The sequence below is a fragment of the Oncorhynchus gorbuscha genome, unplaced genomic scaffold (genome assembly GCF_021184085.1).
Source record: "Oncorhynchus gorbuscha isolate QuinsamMale2020 ecotype Even-year unplaced genomic scaffold, OgorEven_v1.0 Un_scaffold_585, whole genome shotgun sequence".
NCBI lineage: Eukaryota > Metazoa > Chordata > Actinopteri > Salmoniformes > Salmonidae > Oncorhynchus > Oncorhynchus gorbuscha.
This window is the reverse complement of record NW_025745419.1, coordinates 44635-71721: the sequence shown is the minus strand read 5'-3', so window position 1 is coordinate 71721 and position 27087 is coordinate 44635. Positions and strand designations below refer to the sequence as shown.

Here is a 27087-nt window from a genome sequence, read left to right as displayed (position 1 = left end):
AATGGGGACAGTCAAAGAACTCTTTTAGGTTCTACAGTCGTGGCCAAAAGTTTTGAGAATGACACAAATATTCATTCAAGTCTGCTGCATCAGTTTGTATGATGGCAATTTGCATATACTCCAGAATGTTATGAAGAGTGATCATATGAATTGCAATTAATTGCAAAGTCCCTCTTTGTCATGCAAATGAACTGAATCCCCCAAAAACATTTCCGCTGCATTTCAGCAGTGCCACAAAAGGACCAGCTGACATCAAGTCAGTGATTCTCTCGTTAACACAGGTGTGAGTGTTGACGAAGACAAGGCTGGAGATCACTCTGTCATGCTGATTGAGTTCGAACAACAGACTGGAAGCTTCAAAAGGAGGGTGGTGCATGGAATCATTATTCTTCCTCTGTCAACCATGGTTGCCTGCAAGGAAACATGTTCCATCATCATAGTTTTGCACAAAAAGGGCTTCACAGGCAAGGATATTGCTACCAGTAAGATTGCACCTAAATCAACCATTTATAAGATCATCAAGAACTTCAAGAAGAGCGGTTCAATTGTTGTGAAGAAGGCTTCAGGGCACCTAAGAAAGTCCAGCAAGTGCCAGGATCGTCTCCTAAAGTTGATTCAGCTGTGGAATCAGAGCACCACCACTACAGAGCTTGCTCAGGAATGGCAGCAGGCAGGTGTGAGTGCATCAGTGAGGTGAAGACTTTTGCAGCAAAGAAGCCACTTCTCTCCAGGAAAAACATCAGGGACAGACTGATATTCTGCAAAAGGTACAGGGATTCGACTGCTGAAGACTGGTGTAAAGTAATTTTCTCTGATGAATCCCCTTTCCGTTTGTTTGGGGAATCCGGAAAAAAGCTTGTCCGGAGAAGACAAGGTGAGCGCTACCATCAGTCCTGTGTCATGCCAACAGTAAAGCATCCTGGGACCATTCATGTGTGTGGTTGTTTCCCAGTCAAGGGAGTGGGCTCACTCACAGTTTTGCCGAAGAACACAGCCATGAATAAAGAATGGTACCAGCACATCCTCTGAGAGCAACTTCTCCCAACAATCCACGAACAGTTTGGGGATGAACAATGCCTTTTCCAGCATGATGGAGCACCTTGCCATAAGGCAAAAGTGATAACTAAGTGGCTCGGGAAACAAAACATCGATATTTTTTGGTCCATGGCAAGGAAACTCCACCGACCTAATCCCATTGAGAACTTGTAGTCAATCCTCAAGAGGTGGGTGGACAAACAAAACCCCACAATTTCTGACAAACTCCAAGCATTGATTATGCAAGAATGGGCTGCCATCAGTCAGGATGTGGCCCAGAAGTTCATTGACAGCATGCCAGGGCAGATTGCAGAGGTCTTGAAAAAGAAGGGTCAACACAGCAAATATTGACTCTTTGCATTGACTCTTTGCACTTCATGTAATTGTCAATTAAAGCCGTTGACACGTATGAACTGCTTGTAATTATACTTCACAATTCCACAGCAACATCTGACAACAATATCTAAAGACACTGAAGCAGCAAACTTTGTGGAAATTAATATTTGTGTCATTCTCAACAATTTGGCCACGACTGTAAATAGCACCTTTGTGTATTCTCTCTGGCAGTTCAATTTATCCAATGAGTTTTTCACAGCTAATCTCCAACAACCGCTACCTCTACCCAGCCCAGCTTCATCTCCATCCATAGGCCCTGGCATTGGACATGTATTCCTAATATGGACACCCATATCAGTGGATGTTTAGGAGGGCTTTGTCAATCAGAAAGAATGCAACTCATTTTCTGTCTTTATTTACTCCCTTCCCAGAGGAGTAGAGAGCCAGGACAGCACTGACCCTGCCCAAACCCTCTTCTTGTCCTCCTATCCTCATCTCCTTTCCTAGTGGGTCCATTGTCGTCACTGCTCTGCTCTGTGATCCAACCAATTGGCTGCTGTTTCTGTGAATAACAAGCACAGAGATGTATTCTTTTTGTATCTTTCGTTCTTGCGTTCCAACTTGCAGACTGTCTGAAATGGAATAGAACACCAAATAGACGTCTTACTTTTCCATATCAAATCCACCAACAGTAGCAAAGGAGAATACTATTATTTCTGTCTCTGTATTCTTCAGACAGAGTTATGACTAGTAGTGGAGGGCTACACTGAACATCCATAAGCCAACGAAGATAGAAGACGTGGGTTAAAATACTATTTGAAATCCTTTCAAATACTATGACTGTGCTTGATTGAACTTGCCTGGAGCAATAGAATAGTCTCAAAATTGCAAGTAGTATTTGAACCCAGGTCTGGAAGATCGTATCTGTTCTGAGTTTCTGCTGTGTGTTTATTGGTCACAGAGGGATTAGACTAGCCTTGTAATTACCAGACTGATTACCGCTGCGTAGGGAAAAGCCATGTAAGTTCGCGAGACCAGGCGGCTTGCGAGGCTGGGTTTAGACAACATGGCTGAGAGAACACAGTTGATCAAGGGGAACCAGGAAGGACAAAGCTCAGAGGACAGATTGCAGGAACAGAATGTTGTGATGAAGAGAGGAAGGCTAGGGGAGAGCAGCTGATAGTGATGTGGCACATTTGGAAACAAAGACGATAAACTATTATTTTACAGCATCTGGTGGATGGAGAGGAAAGTGGGTGCTGTGGAAGCAATATTACACAGAGATAGATAGAGAGGGAGAATGACAGAGAGAAGGAAACAGACAGAGAGAGTAGGGCAAAGAAAAAGAAACACAGAAAGAGGGAGATAACCATTATAGAAAGAGAAAAATGGAAGACAGAGAAAACAATGGGAGAGAGAGGGAGAGAGATTGAGAGGGAAAGAGCAAAAGAAAGAGATATGATTAAAGGTACTACGTGTAACAATGTAACACACAAACTGTCTCTATTGTCAAATTGACTGGGGCCAGCAAATCTCTTGTTGTCAAATTGACTGGGGCCAGCAAATCTCTTGTGGTCAAATTGACTGGAGCCAGCAAATCTCTTGTTGTCAGACTGGGGCCAGCAAATCTCTTGTGGTCAAATTGACTGGAGCCAGCAAATCTCTTGTTGTCAGACTGGGGCCAGCAAATCTCTTGTGGTCAAATTGACTGGAGCCAGCAAATCTCTTGTTGTCAGACTGGGGCCAGCAAATCTCTTGTTGTCAAATTGACTGGGGCCAGCAAATCTCTTGTTGTCAAATTGACTGAAGCCAGCAAATCTCTTGTTGTCAAATTGACTGAAGCCAGCAAATCTCTTGTTTTCAAATTGACTGGGGCCAGCAAATCTCTTGTTGTCAAATTGACTGGAGCCAGCAAATCTCTTGTTGTCAAATTGACTGGGGCAAGAAAATCTCTTGTTGTCAAATTGACTGGGGCCAGCAAATCTCTTGTTGTCAAATTGACTGGGGCCAGCAAATCTCTTGTTGTCAAATTGACTGGAGCCAGCAAATCTCTTGTTGTCAAATTGACTGGGGCCAGCAAATCTCTTGCTGTCAAATTGACTGGGGCCAGCAAATCTCTTGTTGTCAAATTGACTGGAGCCAGCAAATCTCTTGTTGTCAAATTGACTGGGGCAAGAAAATCTCTTGTTGTCAAATTGACTGGGGCCAGCAAATCTCTTGTTGTCAAATTGACTGGTCCGTTGTTGATTGAACTCATAGCTTCTTTAAGTTTGGACAGGTCACCATACTCTCATCTCTTTGAGTGACGCATGTTCAGAGAGTGGACATAGACAATGTTGCTACACTAAGTCAAGCGAGGTGCCATGTGTCATAGGAGTCATCAACCCCAGAGGTCTTTCCTCACCCTGTTAGCGTTCACCACGTCCACAGGCTTTAGAATAGTGCTATTTCTCTGTCTTTTATTGAGTTTTTAGCTCTACCCCTCCTTCCCTGCCTCTGTCCTCTATATCTCTTCCTCTATTTTATGTATTTGCTCCCTCCTTACATTCCTCCCTCTCCTCTCCTTGTCTCTAGGGAGCCATCCATTCAGATGCTGTTGAACACTTCTCCCTCTCCATGTCTCTCACTCTCTCTTTCTCCCCCTCCATGTCTCTCACTCTCTCTTTCTCCCTCTCCATGTCTCTCACTTTCTCTTTCTCCCCCTCCATGTCTCTCACTCTCTCTTTCTCCATCTCCATCTCTCTTTCAATTCAATTTCATTTCATTGCCAAAGCAAGTGAAATGAACAAGAATTAAAACTGAGAAGAAACAAATTTAACAACATCAACAAAAAATGATTAACAGTAAACATTGCAGTCAAAAAGGTTTCAAAAAGATAAAGACATTTCAAGTGTTACATCATCAGTTATGTACAGTATTTTAGCAATGTGCAAATAGTTGTAGTACGAATAATAGTACAAATAGTACTACAAATACCACCAATACTTATAAACAGATAAATATTGGTGATATTTACAATGTTGTTTGTACTCCACTTGTTGCCCTTTTCCCATGGCAACAAGCCACACATCTTGCCACTGTGATTGCACATGGTGGTATTTTGCCTAACAGATGTGGGAGTTTATCAATGCTGAATTTGTTTTCAAATTCCTTGTGGGTCTGTGAAATCTGTGGGAAGTATGTGTCTCTAATGTGGTCATACATTGGCAGGAGGTCAGGAAGTGCAGCTCAGTTTCCACCTAATTTTGTGGACAGTGGAGACATATCCTGTCTTCTCTTGAGAGCCAGGTCTGCTTATGGCGATGTTTCTCAATAGCAAGGTTATGCTCACTGTACATAGTCAATGATTTTCTTAATTTGTGGTCAGTCACAGTGGTCAGATATTCTGCCACTGTGTAGTCACTGCTCAGGGCCAAATAGCAATTTGTTTGGCTGATTCTTTCCAGTGTGTCATTTAGTTATCTGTTGGCCTTCTCACAGTTTGGTTGGGTCTGTTTGTGTTTGTGAACAGAGCCCCAGAACCAGCTGGCTGACGGGACTCTTCTCCAGGTTCATCTCTCTGTAGGTGAGGGCTTTGTGGTGGAATGTGTGGACATTGCTTCCTTTTAGGAGGTTGTAGAGTTGAACAGGTTTTTTCTGGATGCTGATAACTAGCAGGTATAGTCATCATTCTGCTCTGCATACATTGTTTGGGGTTTTGCGTTGAACACAAAGTATATTTTTGCAGAATTCTACATGCAGATTCTCAATTGGGTGTTTGTCCCATTTAGTTCATTCTTGTTTGGTGAGTGGACCCAGACAATCACAACCATAGAGGGCAATGGGTTTGATAACTGATTGAAGTATTTGGGATGTCAAGTTTTATGTTCCATTTCATGGCATAGAAGACCCTTCTTGACTTGTCTTTTAGATCGTTCACAGCCTTGTGGAAGTTACCTGTGGTGTTGATTTTTAGGCCGAGGTAGGTATTATTCTTTGTGTGCTCTAGGGCAATAGTCTCACTCTCTCTATCTCTCACTGTGTCTCTTCCAGAGAGTGTCAAGAGATTTATGTAAAGTATATCAAGAGATTTCCTTTGCCCACGAACACAACTCAGAGGAGTTACTTCAGCCTCAACTTACCCAGGAAAACTGTCTATTGCTCTAAATCAGGTCCCTGTTAGTAGAGAGAGAGAGAGAGAGAGAGAGAGAGAGAGAGAGAGAGAGAGAGGCCATGTTCACAATCTGTCCTGCCTACTACTTACAAAAACGACATACTGTATACTAATTGTACTACATACTATTTAGAACGTACTGTTTAGTAAAAACAAATGAAGTAAGCAACACATATTACCACACTAGGCTCATACATATTGAGAATGCATCATCTAATGGGCAAGTACGCTACTTAATATAATGTTTACATACCCTACATTATTTATCTCATATGTATACGTATATACTGTACTCTATATCATCTACTGCATCTTTATGTAATACATGTATCACTGGCCACTTTAAACTATGCCACTTTGTTTACATACTCATCTCATATGTATATACTGTACTCTATATCATCTACTGCATCTTTATGTAATACATGTATCACTAGCCACTTTAAACTATGCCACTTTGTTTACATACTCATCTCATATGTATATACTGTACTCGATACCATCTACTGCATCTTGCCTATGCCGCTCTGTACCATCACTCATTCATATATCTTTATGTACATATTCTTTATCCCTTTACACTTGTGTGTATAAGGTAGTAGTTTTGGAATTGTTAGCTAGATTACTCGTTGGTTATTACTGCATTGTCGGAACTAGAAGCATAAGCATTTCGCTACTCTCGCATTAACATCTGCCAACCATGTGTATGTGACAAACAGAATTTGATTTGATTTGACATTGATTCCCAGCATTAGTTCATTTTAGAACAGTGCATCCACTTATCTGATTATCAGCTTTTGTCAAACCCGTGTGTCTGGAAAGATCATTCTCTTCTTCAATAGTGTGCAACAAATTCTACTAGATGAACAACCGAAATGAGTATGACATCCTGGCATTTAAAGCAAACTTTATTGTAGAAAATGTGCATACCGAAAATGCCTACTATTTAGAACACGGGTATTCGGGACACGGTCAGAGCAAGGGAGAGGGAGAGGGAGAGAGAGAGCGAGAGAGAGAACCAGAGAGAGAAAGGGAAAGAGAGAGACAGGAAGAGAGAAATGTACAGTCACTCTAACCTATAATAGTCCTTAGTAAGTGGTGACACGTAGCGATAGTGGTCCCTTGACTGGTGCTACACACTGCCACAGCCTGGAGGCTGCCCCGGGGCACTGGGTAATCTCATGGTGGTTAGCGGCCCGTCTCAGGGCTACGGGAGACTGGTGGGGGCAGTTGGGGATGGTGGATAGAGAAGTAAGGAAAAGGGGGATTTGAAGACCTAGAATGGAGAGAATAGGGCAGTGAGGAGGAGGAGAGGGGAGGGAAGGAAAGGACAGGGAGAGGTAGGCATATGTCTACAGGAAGGTATAAGGTAGTGAGAAGGAGGGGAAGAGAGGACAGGGAGAGGTAGGCATATGTCTACAGGAAGGTATAAGGTAGTGAGGAGGAGGAGAGGAGAGGACAGGGAGAGGTAGGCATATGTCTACAGGAAGGTATAAGGTAGTGAGAAGGAGGGGAAGAGAGGACAGGGAGAGGTAGGCATATGTCTACAGGAAGGTATAAGGTAGTGAGAAGGAGGGGAAGAGAGGGAAGGAAAGGACAGGGAGAGGTAGGCATATGTCTACAGGAAGGTATAAGGTAGTGAGAAGGAGGGGAAGAGAGGGAAGGAAAGGACAGGGAGAGGTAGGCATATGTCTACAGGAAGGTATAAGGTAGTGAGAAGGAGGGGAAGAGAGGACAGGGAGAGGTAGGCATATGTCTACAGGAAGGTATAAGGTAGTGAGAAGGAGGGGAAGAGAGGACAGGGAGAGGTAGGCATATGTCTACAGGAAGGTATAAGGTAGTGAGAAGGAGGGGAAGAGAGGACAGGGAGAGGTAGGCATATGTCTACAGGAAGGTATAAGGTAGTGAGAAGGAGGAGAGGAGAGGACAGTTTACCTCCTGGGTAAAGCTGGGCAATGGAGGTGGACTCTTAGACATATCAGTTCATTCATCAGAGTGACAGATATAAAGTGACTAGTCGGCCATCTTGAGTCAGATTGTCTCAGGAGACATCGTTCCCACTTCCCAGGAAATCACTGTCATATAACTTCACCCCCCCTTTCCTCCCTCTCTTTCTCTCCCTCCCTCAGCCCTCTTTCATCCCCCTTTCCTCCCTCTCTCTCTCTCCCTCCCTCAGCCCTCTTTCATCCCCTTTCCTCCCTCTCTCCCTCCCTCAGCCCTCTTTCATCCCCCTTTCCTCCCTCTCTCCCTCCCTCAGCCCTCTTCACCCCCTTTCCTCCCTCTCTCCCTCCCTCAGCCCTCTTCATCCCCCTTTCCTCCCTCTCTCCCTCCCTCAGCCCTCTTCACCCCCTTTCCTCCCTCTCTCCCTCCCTCAGCCCTCTTCATCCCCCTTTCCTCCCTCTCTCCCTCCCTCAGCCCTCTTCATCCCCTTTTCCTCCCTCTCTCCCTCCCTCAGCCCTCTTCATCCCCCTTTCCTCCCTCCCTCTCTCCCTCCCTCAGCCCTCTTCATCCCCCTTTCATCCCGCTCTCTCGCCCCTACTGTATTATGTCCTTAAGCCCCACCCTGCAATGCAATGCAATGTCTGTCTGTCTGTCTGTCTGTCTGTCTGTCTGTCTGTCTGTCTGTCTGTCTGTCTGTCTGTCTGTCTGTCTGTCTGTCTGTCTGTCTGTCTGTCTGTCTGTCTGTCTGTCTGTCTGTCTGTCTGTCTGTCTGTCTGTCTGTCTGTCTGTCTGTCTGTCTGTCTGTCTGTCTGTCTGTCTGTCTGTCTGTCTGTCTGTCTGTCTGTCTGTCTGTCTGTCAGTAAAGGGGCTTTATTGGCATGAGAAATATATGTTTACCTTGCCAAAGCAAGTGAAATAGATAATAAACAAAAGTGAAATAAACAATAAAAATTAACCTTAAACATTACACTCACAAAAGTTCCAAAATAATAAAGATAGGTTGAATTTACAATGGGGTTTGTTCTTCACTTGTTGCTCTTTTCTTGTGGCAACAGGTCACAAATCTTGCTGCTGTGATTGCACACTGTTGTATTTCACCCAATAGATATGTGAGTTTATCTCTCTCTCTCTCGCTGTCTGCTTTGTGATATTTTTTAAGTTGAAAGTCAAACACTGAAACTGCCACAGGATTACAAAGGATACTTTACATGTCATCATATAATTGGCTGTGTATGAACCAGGCCATTGCATTGACCCAGGCCAAAACGGGTCTTTTGTCCAATCACATCAGATCTTTTCACATCAGATCTTTCTCAGAGCTGATCTGATTGGTCAAAAGACCAATTAATGAAAAAAGTACCAGAATTGGGCTGCCTGTCTAAATACAGCCTTACTTTCTCTCTCTTTTTCTCTCTGTTTCCTATATACGCTGAGTGCACAAAACATTCGGAACACATTCCTAATATTGAGTTACACCCCCTTTCACTCTCAGAACAGCCTCAATTCATCGGGGCATAGACTCTACAAGGTGTCAAAAGCGTTCCACAGGAATGCTGGCCCATGTTGACTCCAATGCTTCCCACAGTTCTGTCAATTTGTCTGAAAGTCCTTTGGGTGGTGGACCGTTCTTGATACACACGGGAAACTGTTGAGCGTGAAAAACTCAGCAGCGTTGCAGTTCTTGAGAAACCGGTGCACCTGGCATCTACCACCACCCCCTGTTCAAAGACACTACAAAGTTTTTTCTTGTCAATTCAACCTCTGAATGGCACACATACAGTACACAATCCATGTCTCACTTAAAAACCCTTCTTTAACCTGGCCAATCATCGAAAGAGCTTTGTACACATAGTGTTTTGTACACTTAAGGTTTTGTACACTTAGTGTAGTCTTCCATATAATAAAAATATCCCAAGGGCATACTAAACAATAACACAAGGCAATGTTAAAACATAAAAACACATCCCAGTAGTATAGGCAGGAAGTTGAGGGATGAGTCAAATATATAAACCGGTTTCTCATGGTCCTGTTCTTGCCAAATCCAGACATATGAACATAATCAGTAGAACTTTGGCCACATGGGATTGATAGATAGGCAATACTTAAACAGTGATGGAGGGTACAGGTCAATCCCAGTCCTCTGAGAGAAGAAGAAGAGGGAGAAGGAATAAAGGACGAGGGAGGAGTTTGAAAAAAAACATTCTATTATGTTTTGTTTTGGAGTTCCTTGAAATTGCTGTTGTTTTGTGTTAAAGTAAAATGTTAGAAAGGAAGGATAATCTCACATTTATGTGCTATGGTTTTGTGTTTTGCATTGTGTGTGTTTTGTGTTTCTGTTGTGTATTTTCTGTTGTTGTTGGTGACTGTCATACATTAAAATTATAGAAGTAAAATCTTTGAAAAGAAGGATAATCACATGTATGTGCTATGCCAATAAAAATAAGTGCCTGAGTGCCAATCTTTTTGTGCTATCATGCCAACTCAATGTCACTTAATGGCTGCATTTACACAGGCAGCCTAATTCTGATCTCTTTTCCACTAATTGGTCTTTTGACCAGTTACATCAAATCTTTTCACTTCAGATATTTTTCAGAGCTGATCTTATTGGTCAAAAGACCAATTAGTGAAAATAAGATCAGACTTGGGAGGCCTATGTGAAAGCAGCCATTAAGTCAAATATTGACCAGTTGTTCATGGTACTCTTCCTGACATTTCCATTGTTGGTTCACCACAGAGGTTTGAAGTAAATCCAGACATATGAACATAATCAGTAAAACTTTGGCCGCAAGGGGCCACAAGCATAAATCAACTGATGGGGGCTGTAGGTCAGTGTTTCCCAATCCTGGTCCCGGCCATGAGGACCATAAGGGGTGAATATTTTTGTTTTTACCATAGCACTAACACATTGAAACAAGTAATCAACTCATCATAAAGCCTTTTATCATTTCATAAAAAGGCTGTGTTGGTGATAGGGCAAAAACTAAAACCAGAGTTTGTAATTTGAGAAACAACTGGTGCATGTGCCTTATGAGGATTTCAACTTGTATGTGATTTGTCTAGGCCCTACTGCAACAGAGACAGTAGTGGTCATACCAAGATGGATCATCTGTGGTTATTTCCTCTGGAAGGACTGGCATACTGCATGTCTTCCAGGGGAAACTTGATAGGTTTCTGTGCATCTGGATCCCCGTGGTTTGGTATATGGGAGAGGATGCAGTGTTGAGAGGGGTTGGCTGGGCCGTAAGAGAACAAGACGAGGGACAAGGGAAGGAAGAAAGAGTGATGAGTTGGAACATAGTGACAATGCTGTATTTTTCTTCTTCTAGTATGTTTTTGGAGTTCCTTGACATCGTTGATTTTGTGTTGTACATTGTGTTGTGTTGTACATTTTTTTATTTAAATTTGACCTTTATTTTACTAGGCAAGTCAGTTCAGAACAAATTCTTATTTTCAATGACGGCCTAGGAACAGTGGGTTAACTGCCTGTTCAGGGGCAGAACGACAGATTTGTACCTTGTCAGCTCGGGGATTCAAACTTGCAACCTTTCGGTTACTAGTCCAACGCTCTAACCACTAGGCTACCCTGCCGCCCCGTGTTGTGTTGTACATTGTGTTGTGTTATACATTGTGTTGTGTTATACATTGTGTTGTGTTATACATTGTGTTGTGTTGTACATTGTGTTGTGTTATACATTGTGTTTGTGTTGTACATTGTGTTGTGTTGTACATTGTGTTGTGTTGTACATTGTGTTTGTGTTGTACATTGTGTTGTGTTGTATGTTTTCTGTTGTTGTTGGTAACTGTCACGTGTTTTAAATGATAAAAGTCAAATGTTTGAAAGGAAGGATAATCTCACATTCATGTGTAAAAAAGTCATACAAATGTAGCATGAGTGTCAATCTGTTTGTTTCCGTCATGACAACTCCTTATCACTCGTTATCATGACAAACATGTTTGGCTTGACAATGAGCAATGGGGTTGGGACCAGACTAATGCCCACATGCCACCCTGACAATGATCTCTACTTAGGCCACAAGGGAGTGATAGAGGGCCGTAATCAATCATCTAATGGAGGGTATGAGTCAGTGTTTCCCAATCCTGGTCGTGTGACCCTATGGGGTGGATATTTCTGCTTTTGCCCTAGAACTAACACATTTTCTTAACTTGATTCAACTCATCACCAAGCCTGATTATTTCAACCAGGTGTGTTGGTGATAGGGAAAAAATTATCATTTTGGGTTCCCAGGAAAATAAAGTGTAATTTGGAAAACAATTATGTATTTTTTTTAAACTAGGCAAGTCAGTTAAGAACAAATACTTATTTACAATGACACCATAGGAACAGTGGTTTAACTGCCTTGTTCAGGGGCAGAACAACAGATTTTTCCCTTGTCAGGATTCAATGTAGCAACCTTCCGCTTACTAGTCCAACGCTCTAAACACTACCTGCCACCCCATGTATGTGCTTAAAGGGTATTCAGACATGTTTGGCTTGACAAGCACACACACATAACTTGGACCAGGCTAATAGAAATGACTGGAATACATGTCCATGCAATATTGTATGTCTTAAACAAGATGAAAGACCCCATGCTGGTAGAGGAATCCATTTTCTATGATCTTAGTTCATTAGTGTCTGACACCCAAACCATACAACCATTCATCTGTCAACATAAAACAACATGAAGGCATTTCAAGCCAGAAAGCCGCGGGTTTATCCTATGGGGAGAGAGTCTGAAATAATAAACTATGTATTAGGAATATAGCCAATATAGTGATATAAACAGCTTCCCTCTCAAATTAATGTCTTGAACCATACATCAATCCAAGTGTAGAATCTATTTTTTTTATAGAATCATGGATAGTCCTAGCCTAATTAAAAAACATATACATTTTAACAAAAGATTTTAAAAAATATAAAAAAGGTAAGACTGATATTTGGAAAGGTGTAAATAAAGTTAATAATGCTAAAAACAGCTGCTGTGCAAAGATTTCATCAGTCAGCTTGGTATCATATAATAGACGTAACATAGTAAATGAAGATCAGAGTATCTCAATTTGTATGATATGTTACATTTGGTATAGTGACGCATATAACACGAATGTCTAGCATCCCAAAGGTTGCGTGTTTGAATCTCATCATGGACTTTGGCACTTTAGGTAATTAGCAACTTACTAATGAACTACTTGCTACTTTACAACTACTTAGCATGTTAGCTAACCCTTCTTCTAACCATAACACTTTAACCTAATTCCTAACCTTAACCACCTAGCTAACGTTAGCAACAACAAATTGGAATTCGTAACATATCATACGAAATTGATGATAGATATCCACAAATGTATAAATACCATACCAAATGTTACATATCATTCTAATTTGAACATCCAAGATTGTCCATGTTACATCTAACCCTGAGTCCAGGTTGCATCAGTCCTATTGCCGTAGCTTGTGCAACAAGTGAGTACTGTATGTATGGCTTTATGGTGGATCAGCAGCTATTGGTGAGAGACCTGCTCAGAAGCATAGTGACGTTGTCACGCTATTGTGATATATAAATACCAGCGCAGCAGCCAGCCTCCCTCTCCAAAAGGACTAGCCGAAAAGCTCCAGATGAATTAACTGCATTCCCACCTTCAAATGAATTCTGCACCCTGCAGAGGTGGAGCTTGCTGTTTTACTTTGCTAACAGTAAACTACACATTCATCACAATCAAACAAGATACTTTGATTTGATAAGAAAATGTATCTTAGTTTACATAACAATAATGATTAGATTGTGGGCGTTTTGAGATCAGCAAAGATGCAAAAACGGATTATTGAGTGTGTGCTGCTCCCGCTTGGAATTGAGACGAGGACTTGTTGACTTGATCGTTGTGTAACATAGTCAACTTCAAAACATTTCGTTGCTTTGATACAAGTCTTTAACAGCACCACGTCGATAAAGGCGCGCGTCTGAAGTGGAAAAGACATGGAAATGCGCACTGCGCGAACGGCTAAACTCGGACGTACCATGGACAGTGTATGAAACGCTCAGGTAAGTCTTTCAATAGAAATGAATAAAGCGAGCAAATATGTTAGTTTTTTCATGGGAATTATTAAAACAAGATTAAAGTTACATTGTTTAATATGTCCCTAAGCAATGTAATATTAGGTTTGAAGGATTGGTGTGCTTGGTGAAAACAAGACTACTCTAACACTTAGAGGAGCTACTGTACACCTGGATGGCGCGTTCCCAAACTGTGAACAGGACGTTAGTGTTGTAATTTTACACGCTACACCAGAGAGGGAAACATATGTGTGGGTGGAAGCAGAATCAGTAGTACTAGATCTGTTCTGCAAGGAATATCTTGATTTGGGGTCCAATGTGTGTATATGACGACAACCATATTTCTCATTACATCAAAAATAAAGCTGAGTAAAAATTCTACAACCATCTGGCAGTCAATTCATTAACCTCATTCATTAATCAACAATTGAACAGTTGCTGGCTAGCTGCAGTGGTGGCCTGCCCATTTGGGCGTTAGGGGCAGAACCCCACATGTGATTGGTCAAATTGTAAAAATAAATAATATATAATAATATATTTATATATATATATAAATACAAATATATTATATAATCATGATTATGTTTTAAATGTTTCATAAAAGTGTGGCAAATGTGTACATTTCCCTGTTTAAAAAATATATTGTTCAAAACAAGTGGTGCAGTCACTTACTACTCTGCCCCTCATTGACTCAGCAGCAGCAGCAGCTCCGTGGGCACACAGGCCGTGTGAACATAGCTTGGATTGTTTTGCCACCTATTTGATATGAGGGAGAACTTCCCCAATGAAATCACAGAATTTTATAGCATACATTTTTACATCAATAAATAAATGGACCACCCTGGAGCACTCAAATGTTCACTCAGAACTTCTGGTTCTGATCTAGTCTTCCTCCCAATGAGTCTCTCCAACCCCCACAGCTTACTTCTGCTTGAGACTAGATCTGCTCTATCAGGTACAGATGATGCTTAAGCAAAAAGCTAATTGTATTTAACTTGTAAATAATCACAACAGTCATGGAAGCCTGGGACCTGATCAACCGTACATCTACATCCAACAAGAGTGGAAGGACAGAGGGATACACTAGCTAGAACCTTCTCATCGCAGATCTGGTTGGGCAAAAAAGCATGACTGTGGCTGGTCAATTGTATTGTTTTCCCCATGGTGTTTATCAGGCGACATGTTGTGTTGACTTACACAGCGTAAATCTGTGTTTATCACAAAGCATGATCAAATTAATTAGCTAGTTATAGTAACTTTGAGAAATATTGTGAAATAGTTTGGTAGTGTCATGACATAAGGCGAGACACAGGAGGCAGATGGTTGGAGTCTTACAATGTGTATTAATCCAAAAAGGAGTAGGCAAGACAGTAGGCAAGACAATGGTCATGGACAGGCAAAAGGTCAAAACCAGATCAGAGTCCAGGAGGTACAGAGTGGCAGACAGGCTTGTGGTCAAAGTCCAGAAACAGGCAAGGGTCAAAACCAGGAGGACTAGAAAAAGGAGAAATGCAAAAAGCAGGAGAACAGGAAAACCGCTGGTTGACTTGGAAACATACAAGACGAACTGACACAGAGACACAGGAAACACAGGGATAAATACAGTGGGGAAAATCATCGGCACCTGGAAGGGGTGGAGACAATCACAAGGACAGGTGAAACAGATCAGGGCATGACAGGTAGATTTTGGGATCAAACCCTTTATCTACCTTTGATAAGCAGATAGCTAGCTATAGCTAGCTGGTAGCTTGTTAGCTAGGTAGCTCCCATGCCAATTTCAAGTCTTTCTAAACTAATATCTGACTAACTCGGAAATAGGAAGTTATTTCAGAATGAAAGTTAACTTGCTAGCACATCATGCTTTGTGACATTATGTTAGCCATCCCCAGTTAGATAATGTGTTTTGACTTATAGCATCTGCATGCTTGTTGCATTCTCCCTGGGGCACTTGTTCATTTGTGAGCTGGCTGCTCATTCTAAATAGAACACCACCCCTGGGTTTCAACCAATCACAGCCGCCACTGGCTAGCTGTCTGTACTTTGTAGGCCAGAACAAATGCACATCAATTGATTTTGTTGACAAAACATACCTGGTTCTCAGAGGACGGTTGCTACAGCATTCCATGCTTTTTCCTTGGACAAAGCGTCCTTGTATTTGGGGTTGCTGGGGTTGTACAGCAAAGGGTGCTTCTCAACTTCGATGATCAAACGGGTGGCATCCATTTGGCCAACTTTGTCCTGTCAAATCAGAATAACTTCTAAGGAGGGTTGGGGGAGGGTCTACTCTACAGCATCCTCTGCCTCAAAAGATAATACAAGGTAGACCATCAGCTCTACAACTGCCTTTCGGTTCATCAGCTGGTTTAAATGTTTAAATGTTTCTAATAAACCTATTGCTACTATACATATAACCTACCTCCAGTTATGAACTAGGACAACAATCAATCAAATGTATTTATAAAGCCCTTCTTACATCAGCTGATGTCACAAAGTGCTGTGTAGTTGTAGAAGGTGTAGAAGCACCTAAAACTACAGTTTTATTTTTATGTGATTTCCATACAGGTAGCCTTCTACTATTGTCACGTCCGTCATATAGAGGAGACCAAGGCGGAGCTTGATGAGAATACATTCTTCTTTAAATGAACGAAGAACACTTAGCAAACTATACAAAACGAACATGACGCTATGAACAACAAGTGTCAACACAGGCAACTATACATAGACATAACGACACAGACAACTATCCAAGGAATATGGCTACCTAAATATGGTCCCCAATCAGAGACAACGATAAACAGCTGCCTCTGATTGAGAACCAATCTAGGCAACCATAGACATATATACACCTAGACTAGAAAACCCCATAAACAAAAACCCAGAGACAATACAAAAACTACACAAACCACCCTTGACACACCCTGACCTAACCAAATAATATAGAAAACAAATATAACTAAGGTCAGTGCGTGACGACTATTGTGTTGATGTAACCGACTACTATTATTCATATTTCTATTACATTTTCACTATGAAGCTGAGTGAATATGTTTTTTAAGTGTCAAAAAAAGATTTAGGCACTTTGTATGGTGTTTACGCATGTGGATCTGAGAAAAATAGACTCTAATTTTAGGTTGCTGCTACAGCAGCTACACAACACCTAGGCTTTATGCACGTGCTGATATAGTAAGTAACATTGACTACAGAATGACTCTTATCAACTCCGTATCAAGCAAGTCTCACAGAAATCCACGTGTGGCATAGCTAGGCCGTTACATACTCTTATTATTATTAGTGTGCTTGCTGAAGGCAAGACCACTCTAGATCTCTTACGTAATAATATGAATCATATTTTGGGTGGCATAAATTTACGTGGGCTTGAATGAGAACAATTGTAATACATTGGTAGGTATTCAACATTGTCCTGCTCCTAAGCTAATTAAGCTACAAGAACAACAAATTCTATAAAACCTTTCTAAACTACATAAATAAATGTATTTGCATAAATTTCCATAACACTTAATGGATTCAATGCCAGCCATAAGAACAAAGTGGTGGACATTTTAAAAGCTGGTTAAAAGCTCTTTAACCATTACAGCTACAAACATTAAAACAACTTTAAAATGTAAAAACTTTATAAATTATAACTATTGACATTTGCATAAATTACCCATCTAAAATAGCAGTAACTCTTGAACCGCTCAAAAACACCTAGAAACACCAAACCAACTTTTACATATTTAGGCTATCAATCAATCAATCAATCTTTCAATCTAGCTACTTTTTCAACTGTAACCGGTCACTACGATTACTACTGCAGTCACTAGCACTACCATAAATACTTCAAGACAAGCTAGCAAGCACACACATATTCTTTAGGAAATGTACTTTTCTAGTATGTATGTGTTATTCTTTTCACATGGCTGAACCAACTTTATATGTATTATACAATTGTAAAATGTGAACAATTCAATGCATTAACATTTTTGCCTGCAGGCTTTTGCATTGATATGCAGCATTGCCTGTGTCTAGTTTTTCTATTAGTTCAATGACTGACTGTGAAACTATCTGACTTGATGTTAGGTATTTGCCCAGCGTCACTTATCATAGCATTTTCCTGTGACTGAAGTCACCCGGAGATGAGCTGATTTATTGCCAGGACATCCATGTCCTTAAAGATAAGAATGTTCCAATGTGGTTAGCTAAAAATGTCATAAGATAGTTCACAAGGTCATCATCCAGAGTTTCAAATGAACAGATATGCCACTTTTCCAGTTCCTTCTTGTTGCAGGGCGCGTTGACAGGAATTAGAATTTGACTGTAGAAAACCATGCCTTTGTTATGTGTGACATGACAATTGGAGAGAAAGAATATTACACAGGTAGCCAAATTCTGATCTTTTGTCCAATTATTGTCAAAAGAGCTGATCTGATTGGTCAAAAGACCAAAGACCAATAAGCAGCTAAATATCCGAATTGGGCTGCCTGTGTAAATGCAGCCAAAGAAGAGGTGTGGAAAGAATGTCACCATGCAGGTTTGCAGACAGTTACCACGTTTCCATCCAACCATTTTTCTGTGTAAAAGGGAAGTGTATAGGTATGTAGGAGGGCATTTTCATCACCATGTGGATTTCCACAAGTAATCACATAACCTCTCACATGTGAAATCATGTGGTTTTGGAACACTTCACAAGTGATGATATTTCACATTAACCTTCACATATATATATATATTGTAACCTTTATTTAAACAGGCAAGTCAGTTAAGAACAAATTCTTATTTTCAATAACAGCCTAGGAACAGTGGGTTAACTGCCTGATCAGGGGCAGAACGACAGATTTGTACCTTGTCAGCTCGGGGGTTTGAACTTACAACCTTGCGGTTACTAGTCCAATGCTCTAACCACTAGGCTACCCTGCCGCCCACATGTGAATTAAAATGTTCACATAATGCACTGCAAGCAAAAATGTGTTGTTAGGATGTCCCTGGAACATCCTGAAATAGCCACAGTGTTTTCAACTTACAAACGTGATGTACATGATTACATTGTGTATGTATATTTATACAGTCATTATTAGTCAACATGTTCTCACCTGGGATTTGAACTCAGAAATTCTTAGTTCCCAGTATTCTGATTCTCCTGCTATACCATGGCTGGTTCTGTATGAATAACTGAGTTCACCTGTACACTGGCTGTACCTGTACACTGAGTGAACCTGTACACTGAGTTCACCTGTACACTGAGTTCACCTCACCTGTACACTGAGTTCACCTGTACACTGAGTTCACATGAGTACACTGAGTTCACCTGTACACTGAGTTCACCTGTACACTGAGTTCACCTGTACACTGATTCACATGTACACTTTGGAAAAGTAAATCTCAGCATTGTATGAAGAAAAACTATTTGATTTATCATAGTGATTCAGGAGTAACATTTAAACATAATAACATTAGACAACTATACAAAAAAAGATCTAATTGCTGAAATAAGTAAATAGAATCAATGATGAGAGAATAGTCAGATGAACTGATAACTAAAATAGCAGTGCAGATGGCACTCTTTTGCTAAGTGCAGAGATGTATTATAGGTACTGAATCTGCCTTCTGAGAAGGTTACAGACTTTGTGGTGCAGCAGAAACATCAGCATACCCAGGTGGGGTCATATTGAAAAGTCACTACTACGTGATCATGCCAAATGTAATCATATTGTCAAAGATACAAGATTTGTACACCATTTTAGCTGAACAACATACCACTAACTTAAAACCTCCATTTCATTACTTCTCTTACAACAACAAAAAATCACATGAAGAGAATAACATGTTTTCACTCATTTCAATTTTCACGTGAAAATTAAATGAGCTTTTTTACATGTCAAAAACTGTCACTTGAAAATCTAACTTGCACTTTAACGGGAAAAACGTAAAAAAGTTGTCACATAGTTTCATGGTATGAAATTTTACATCCCCATGTTGTCACATTTATTTCCATGAGATCATGTTTTTATATGTGTAGTTTCATGTTGTCACATTTATTTCCATGAGATCATGTTTTTATATGTGTAGTTTCATGTTGTCACATTTATTTCCATGAGATCATGTTTTTATGTGTAGTTTCATGTTGTCACATTTATTTCCATGAGATCATGTTTTTATGTGTAGTTTCATGTTGTCACATGTTTCTTTTACATGTTGTCACATGTTATCACATTAACTTCACATAAGATCACATATGAAATGGATATGGTTTTTCCTGTAAGGGTACTGCAGTCACTATCACTACTATAACGTATTTCAAAACTATAAATACTTTAAGACAAGCTATCAAGCACACAAATATTCTTTAGGAAATGTACTTTTGTAGTTGATCTATTTCTTCCACTCACTCTAGCACTTAAACCGCTTACACATTCAACACTAAACAACCCCAACTTCGATTGCTTGAGATTTTTTTCCCTTCTATTTATACCTTTTCTACTGCAACATTTCTTAAGTGCATTTCACCAAATGCATTTCAATGGCAATACAAGTTCCTGTAACACTTTATTTTAAGGGTCCATAATGAACCATTTATAAGGCATTTAAAGGGCATTTGCTTACCATTTATTAATCAAATCAAATCAAATCAAATCAAATTTATTTATATAGCCCTTCGTACATCAGCTGATATCTCAAAGTGCTGTACAGAAACCCAGCCTAAAACCCCAAACAGCAAACAATGCAGGTGTAAAAGCACGGTGGCTAGGAAAAACTCCCTAGAAAGGCCAAAACCTAGGAAGAAACCTAGAGAGGAACCGGGCTATGTGGGGTGGCCAGTCCTCTTCTGGCTGTGCCGGGTAGAGATTATAACAGAACATGACCAAGATGTTCAAATGTTCATAAATGACCAGCATGGTCAAATAACAATAAGGCAGAACAGTTGAAACTGGAGCAGCAGCACAGTCAGGTGGACTGGGGACAGCAAGGAGCCATCATGTCAGGTAGTCCTGGGGCACGGTCCTAGGGCTCAGGTCCTCCGAGAGAGAGAAAGAAAGAGAGAATTAGAGAGAGCATATGTGGGGTGGCCAGTCCTCTTCTGGCTGTGCCGGGTGGAGATTATAACAGAACGTGGCCAAGATGTTCAAATGTTCATAAATGACCAGCATGGTTGAATAATAGTAAGGCAGAACAGTTGAAACTGGAGCAGGAGCATGGCCAGGTGGACTGGGGACAGCAAGGAGTCCTCATGTCAGGTAGTCCTGGGACATGGTCCTAGGGCCCAGGCCAGTTGAAACTGGAGCAGCAGCATGGCCAGGTGGGCTGGGGACAGCAAGGAGTCATCATGTCAGGTAGTCCTGGGGCATGGTCCTAGGGCTCAGGTCCTCCGAGAGAGAGAAAGAAAGAGAGAAGGAGAGAATTAGAGAACGCACACTTAGATTCACACAGGACACCTGAATAGGACAGGAGAAGTACTCCAGATAAACAAACTGACCCTAGCCCCCCGACACATAAACTACTGCAGCATAAATACTGGAGGCTGAGACAGGAGGGGTCAGGAGACACTGAGACAATCATTACTCCCACATTTGTGAACGTTAGTAAGCTAATTATTCACACGTATATATATTTCCTTGAACATCCTGTGTTGTGTGCTTGTTATTTTACCAGGGACTACAGAATGTCTACCAATGGCATGCCCATCTTTTTTACACTGGTCACTCCAAACATTTATGGAAGATTTATATACATAGCACTCACTTAATGTTTACATACCCTACATTATTAATTTCATATGTATATGTATATACTGTACTCTATATCATCTACTGCATCTTTATGTAATACATGTATCACTAGCCACTTTAACTATGCCACTTTGTTTACATACTCATCTCATATGTATATACTGCACTCAATACCATCTACTGTATCTTGCCTATGCCGCTCTGTACCATCACTCATTCATATATCTTTATGTATATATTCTTATCCCCTTACACTTGTGTCTATAAGGTAGTAGTTTTGGAATTGTTAGCTAGATTACTTGTTGGTTATTACTGCATTGTCGGAACTAGAAGCACAAGAATTTCGCTACACTTGCATTAACATCTGCTAACCATGTGTATGTGACAAATAACATTTGATTTGATTTGATTTGAGATAAAAGAATGCAAAAATACTTCACTTGATTAGTAAATGGTTTATTCATGTGGGAGTAATGCTTAATAAATGGTGAACAAACAATTTATAAATGGCTAATAAATGGTTTATTGCAGACCCTTAAAATACCACTTGAATGGTCAAACCTTAACGCTACTCTTCTTGAACCGTTTAAGCTATCAAAACCAGACAAATGTTGAAATATGCAGACTGAAACTATTTAATAATTGCGCACAGCTTTTTGATACTATTTATACTTTTCGAACCAGAAACATTTAAAATGTGCATTACAATGGTAACATTAAGAAGCCAGCATACATCCAAATGAGGAACAAATATATTACCCTTCAGAAATACTTGTAATGGGCCTTTGATTATTGATTTTTTTTTTAAAGTAAGGGCAGATTGCATCATCTGTGGATCTATTGAGGGCGTATGCAAATTGGAGTGGGTCTAGCGTTTCCAGATGAAGGAGTTGATATGAGCCATCACTGGCCTTTCAAAGCGGTAGTCATTTAGGCAGGTTACCTATGCTTTCTTGGGCACAGGGACTTTGGTGGTTTTGTCTGAAATGTCAAAATGTATCAACTTGACCAATCCATATTTTGTATTTTGCCCCCCAAAACATATATTTTTTAAAAGATCAAATGTTTTGTGGATTTTCTATGTAACTTTCTTTTAGTAATATTTTGTTGTCCTTTATGGCTGAACTTGGAGACATAACCAGGGTTTAAATTGGACCCAATCCGCCAGGTAACACACCAAATGAATGGCTCAGAAATAAGAAATAATAATTTTTAACACACTTTAATTATTATATTCAGATAGGCTAAGTTGCCTTTTGACAGAATGGCATTACAGAATTTGCACTTCCATATGTGGAAACATTGCTACTGCAGCATGCTAACAACACCTTTTCACATGTGACGTGAATAACACTATTTCACCATACATGTGAAAATGCAAATGTGATTTTTACACGGTTGTTGTTTACGTGTCTTGGTGTGGGCTCTGGAGTGGAACAGCGGTCTAATGCACTGCATCACAGTGCTATAGGTGTCATTACAGACCCTGGTTCAATTCCAGGCTGTATCACATCTGGCTGTGATTGGATGTCCGATAGGACGGCACACAATTTAATTTTCAAATGTTGAACTGCATATCTAAAATTCACATGAAGTGAAACAGCTAATTTCACATGGAAAGTTGGTGTTAACACGTGAACTCCACATTTTATACATGTGAAAATATGGTTTTCACGTGAAATTTAAGCTCAACATGTGAAACTGCAAATTTTACATCCTTTTTTGTAAAGGGAGTATGCAACAGAAAAATCAAAGAATCCCACTGTTGAATAGTTGAACTATTCAATTGTTCAGCCTATAATGTATTCCTCTCGAAAGTGTATTCAAATTGCGAGTGCTGCACAGGGAGAGAAATATGTATGCTCTGTCACTCACTGTACAACATTCTCAATGCAGTCGCAGGAAAACACACATTTGAAAGCAGTTTTGATGGTCACTGTTAAAAGTGGAGGATCACTTTTCTTTCTACTGTTACTACAGTGGTAGGATCTTCATTTCACCTGTATTGTCGCAGCAAAATAATCCTGCAGCAACAGGATTTTAATTGGCTGCGTGCCATTTAGTCCATTGGCTGCAACAAGATAGCCTAATGGAATGTTCTTTTTTACTTTAGGGGGATCTAGCATTCAAGTCATTAATGTGTTGCCAAATGATTAGCCTAATGTTTATACTTTAGAGGTTGTGATCTAGCTAATGATTAGCCTAATGTTTATACTTTAGAGGTTGTGATCTAGCTAATGATTAGCCTAATGTTTATACTTTAGAGGTTGTGATCTAGCTAATGATTAGCCTAATGTTTATACTTTAGAGGTTGTGATCTAGCTAATGATTAGCCTAATGTTTATACTTTAGAGGTTGTGATCTAGCTAATGATTAGCCTAATGTTTATACTTTAGAGGTTGTGATCTAGCTAATGATTAGCCTAATGTTTATACTTTAGAGGTTGTGATCTAGGTAATGATTAGCCTAATGTTTATACTTTAGAGGTTGTGATCTAGCTAATGATTAGCCTAATGTTTATACTTTAGAGGTTGTGATCTAGCTAATGATTAGCCTAATGTTTATACTTTAGAGTTTGTGATTTAGCTAATGATTAGCCTAATGTTTATACTTTAGAGGTTGTGATCTAGCTAATGATTAGTCTAATGTTTATACTTTAGAGGTTGTGATCTAGCTAATGATTAGCCAAATGGGGCAAATGCAGATGGGTAACCTTCAGGCTGTTTATTTACAGACACTAAGTTGCATCATATGGGCTACATCAGGCGATAATGATAACCCCTGCCTGATAGTATTGTCCAATATGTTATTGGGTTCATTTCTGGAGGGGGAAAGTATATTTTAAATGTCAGCATCATTTTATTTTGGAGCAGCTCCATCATTTTGGAGCAGAGTGCCCCTTTAAAAAGTAACCAGAACTGACTTTCTCACAGTTACTGACTTTCTCCCCAAAAAGTGTAGGTCCCCCCATGATCTACAGTATGATGTGATACGTGTTGCTGTCAGTATTGTTGTCAGGAGGTTTAGGCACCTCCTAAATCCCAATTTGACCTTACTTCTTTAACATCAAATGAATGAACGTAATTGCAGTATTCTGACCTCATAAACCACCATTGTTTAGTTTGTTGTTGAAATATATACATTTGAGTTATTTTTATGTTGGAAGGTGAACCATCTCTCTAAATTGCCTATCAAATATGAATGTGGTTCTATGTCTCAGTTTGGCAACCCTTTAAGCCCAATGTTGCAGCACTTACAAATCTGAGTCTAGCTCTGGCTCAGAATGTTTGTTTCTGAAATGTTTTTATTTGATCATAATCACTACATCTTAGAGAAGAAGGACCAAATATTTAATGTCATGTACTTGCATGGATGGCTTACAACATATGCTTGTTTGGTGGACTGGTGTAGTCTTAGACGAGTGGACAGGTTTCTGATGTTTCAGAGTCTACTGATGCCACAATAATCATACAGACACACAACACATACTGCTCAGAGATACATCTGGGTCTAAGGAGATGCACTAGGTAGTGTTTGTCATGATGTTTTAGTTTAGGACCTGTACACAATGCAATTTTTTGGAAGCATTGCACTTGTTCAACCATGGGTCTTACAGGGTTAAGCTATGAACTTCAATCCAATGGTGAAATGTGCAGACTGACTCAACTCAGATTGTTTGCATACGGCTTGTTGTTACTATTTATACTTTTTGGATTTATAACCATTTAACATTTGCATAAAGTAACATGGGTTTGAATGAGAAGCATACGAATGCAGTGGTAGCTATTCAAAACGGTCCTGCTCCTTGGTGACAAGACCAACTTTAAGATGCTTAGGCTGTCCTAACTTCAAGTTCTCTAAAACCTTTAGAAACTATAATGACTTAATATAGACTATAATGACAAAACATTAGGAAAACACTCACTTTCCATGACATAGACTGACCAGGTGAATCCAGGTGAAAGATATGATCGTTTATTGATGTCACATGTTAAATCCACTTCAATCAGTGTAGATGAAGGGGAGTAGACGTGTTAAAGAAGGATTGTTAAGCCTTAAGACAATTGAGACATGGATTGTGTATGTGCCATTCAGAGGGTGAATGGGCAAGATAAATGATTGAAGTGCCTTTGAATGGGGTATGGTAGTAGGTGCCAGGAGGGGGGGGTATACTCTATGTATATACATATAATGCTAATAAACTTGAACCATTTCAGCTACAAATGTTCATAATATAAACCCATTTAAAAAACGTTAAATTATACAGAGTGGCTACGCTAAAGATACTGAGGTTTTGCGCGTGTGCAGGATCGAGTCCTTTCAGCTGTTGCCTTAGTGCTCACTCATTTCGTGACTCCCCTGCTGCTTGTTCAAACAGTCTTAGTTCATTGTCTGTTGTAACAGTAATCAAAGCAAACATGAGAACGACACAACAGGCAGTCTAGCAATTTCATGTTCTTCTTTCAGGAGAGGAGTTGGCCTTCATGCAGCTATTTAGGCCAGCTAGATGTACACAGCATAGCAAAAAGCAAGCCACAGACAGGCAGTAAGTAGCAATTCGATGTGCAAGCAATATCCGTTACAACAGACAGATAGCCTTCATATATATATATACACATGCGCAAAAATCTCAGTATACACACACACACACACACACACACACACACACACACACACACACACACACACACACACACACACACACACACACACACACACACACACACACACACACACACACACACACACACACACACACACACACACACACACACACACACACACACACACACACACACACAGAGAGGACAAGACATTAGGATCACCTGCTCTTTCCATGACATAGACTGTTCAAAATATTACAAAGCAGTCACCCCGCCACTTGGATTGGTAAACAGCTGAGGGGCGGGGCTTGAGTAATATAACCACTCACAAATTCATAGACAAAGCTATGGATGCAAGGACTTACCATCCATGAGATTGAAATGATAGTTTTACCATGTTTTAAAGCTATAGTGGTTGTTTACATGGACTTTGTTTAAAAACATTGACATAAAACAAGCTTATATTTTGGCTTCTGATGGGTTCCTACAGTTGAACTAAGCTCATGAGGCTTTGATAAAGTATATTATTCAAGAATCATTGGCTATATATCAATCATTTAACGGTGCAAAAATGGATGTAGTAACTGCGGATTGCCTCTGTAAATGGCACAAACATCAGTTATTAAACAAAGTCATGTTATGTTTACTTTATTTTCTGTATACATTTGAATATTATATAACCAATTTTTGGGCACTGGAAAGTGCAATTTTTCATGAGTGAAAATAGAAACTGTCATGATTTTGCGCTAATAGAGTCAGACAATTATGTCCTTACAATAGTTTTGATTTAGATTGACAGAAATGTCAAACCGATTTATGCAACTTCGCCTCCATGCCACATGCAATTGTTTATAGTCACAACACTAGGCTGTTGAATGGACGTCATTCCAATGTTTTGGACTGCGGTTCAATGAATCCCCACATCAGACCACTTATTGGCGCAACAGGTTTCAGGAGCTAGGGCTAGGGGTTTACTCAGAAACACTGACCCATCATGAACAATAAAATGTCAACCCTTGACCTAGCCTTGACCGAGTCTTCAATCAGATACACCCAGCATTGTCCAGGACTTGCACGCCATTGACAGACTAGCCAGATTGTTACGTCCATTCTTGGACTTAGAATTCATAATATAAACCCATTGAAGAGTATAAGAGTTTAGTTCCACTGTCTTACCCCATCAGAACCAAACAGAACCCACATTTTATTTTATTTTATTTTACTAGGCAAGTCAGTTAAGAACA

At 40.1% G+C, this 27087-nt stretch overlaps 1 protein-coding gene across 4 annotated transcripts in view; it reads left to right on the top strand.

The window, feature by feature from the left end:
• The first annotated feature begins 13061 nt into the window (after nucleotides 1–13061).
• The window catches only part of LOC124018876 (somatostatin receptor type 5-like), a 31196-nt gene continuing 17170 nt past the window's right edge, over nucleotides 13062–27087 (top strand). For all 4 annotated transcript variants that reach the window (XR_006835690.1, XM_046334185.1, XM_046334187.1 and 1 more), the window contains exon 1: nucleotides 13062–13503. The gene's annotated coding sequence lies outside the window, so the exon portion shown is untranslated. The remainder of the gene's footprint in view (nucleotides 13504–27087) is intronic.